Source organism: Aedes aegypti, chromosome 2 (genome assembly GCF_002204515.2).
Source record: "Aedes aegypti strain LVP_AGWG chromosome 2, AaegL5.0 Primary Assembly, whole genome shotgun sequence".
NCBI classification, from domain to species: Eukaryota; Metazoa; Arthropoda; class Insecta; order Diptera; family Culicidae; genus Aedes; species Aedes aegypti.
This window is the reverse complement of record NC_035108.1, coordinates 48071019-48072573: the sequence shown is the minus strand read 5'-3', so window position 1 is coordinate 48072573 and position 1555 is coordinate 48071019. Positions and strand designations below refer to the sequence as shown.

The window sequence follows — 1555 nt, the reverse complement described above, 5'->3', positions numbered from 1 at the left end:
AACTTCTTCAAAAGTTCTGTGAGGAGTTCTAGAGAAAATCTTTGAAATACAGTGAACTCTTCATCACTCGATACTGAAGGGACCATCGAGTTATAGAACATATTATAGACACGAAAAACCAACTTTAACTATGGTCATATAACTCGATATGCATTTATAAAGGATTTCCTAAGTAAGAACTCAGAAAAAAAAAACCTGAACATTATGGGAAAGAGAATGAAATTACTGAAAAGTTCGTGCTTGAAATCTGATCAATCAAGCTAATTTTTTTGCTTGAAGTTGACTAATAAAAAGTTTTAAAGTTGTCTCTCATACACGATAAAAGTTTGAGATCAATTTATGCTCCAGAAGTCGCTATCCAGCCTCGAAACTTGCCCACCTCGGAAAATGCGCACTTCTCACTGTCTTGTATTGTAGGTGTACCTAATCAGCAGATACCTACCAAGAACTGAAAATAAAAAGTCGATTGAAACAAAATAAATTCAATAAAAACAAGTTTTCTCATGCTGAGAAAGAAAAAAAAAAACGAAAAAACAAAAGTTCCGCCCGCAGCAATAGTAGAAAAGTTTTCTGGTTCACGAAAGCGACGGGCTGTCTTACATAGCCGGCATATTAGATTCCATTGGACAAGTAAAACCGAAAAGAAAGTTAAAGTGGAACACATTCAAATTGTGATGACACACGTGTGTCATTCGGTGATTGGCGTGGAAAACAGAAATGACGAGTGGAAATTTCGTGCCTTCGTCGGAGGGACAATAGGAATCAAGGAAAAGTTTGTTTTCGAATCGATTCTCAAAGTTTCTGATTGAAATTTGGAGTTTTTTTTTATTATAGTAAAAACGGCCTTTCCTATGTTAGACTTTCGAGTCTCAGTACCCCCGGACATGCCGTCAATGGATTAGAGTAGTTATCTACATCTTCTACATGAATCATTTCAGTTATTCTGGGAACTAGAGACAACAGTCTCTACTCTTGTTAGATATAAAAAAATCCTCAAAAACTCTCACTGCCAAAGTGAATCACGGAAGTGCCCAAGGTGCTGTCCATTAACAACGTAAGACAAATTTCGGGTTTTTGAAACCCCCCCTCCCTTCATGGTTAGTTTTTTGTATGACAATTAAAAATAAATTGTATGCACTGAAGAAATCTGAAACCCCCTCCCTTCCCCCTAACCCCTTACGTATAATAATTAATGGACGGACGGCCTCCAAGCAGTTATTTAATCTAATTTATTACTACTAAAAATGATTATTGTTTCCGCCCGGGATCGAACCGGGGGCCTTCCGCGTGTTAGGCGGATGTGATAACCACTACACCACGGAAACTGTTGATCAATGATTTGATAAGTTAGATTAAACATTTTATAACACACTTCAAAAAAAATTGAAACCCATCTCACTGGTAATAGTAAAAATACACATGAAGAAACAAACTCCAAGCGACCCACGTGGTTTGATGCTTCTCTTGAAACAGATAGACGCAGCTTTACGTCTTATATTTAGCGTGGCTCTTGATTTCGTTTCGCCGCACGGTCGAACATTTTGCCGCAACGATG

General features: G+C 37.7%; 1 non-coding gene across 1 annotated transcript; it reads right to left on the bottom strand.

The window, feature by feature from the left end:
* Window positions 1–1252: 1252 nt before the first annotated feature.
* Trnav-aac lies at window positions 1253–1325 on the bottom strand. The gene has a single exon. It is a non-coding gene; the product is annotated as a tRNA-Val (tRNA).
* Window positions 1326–1555: the final 230 nt, after the last annotated feature.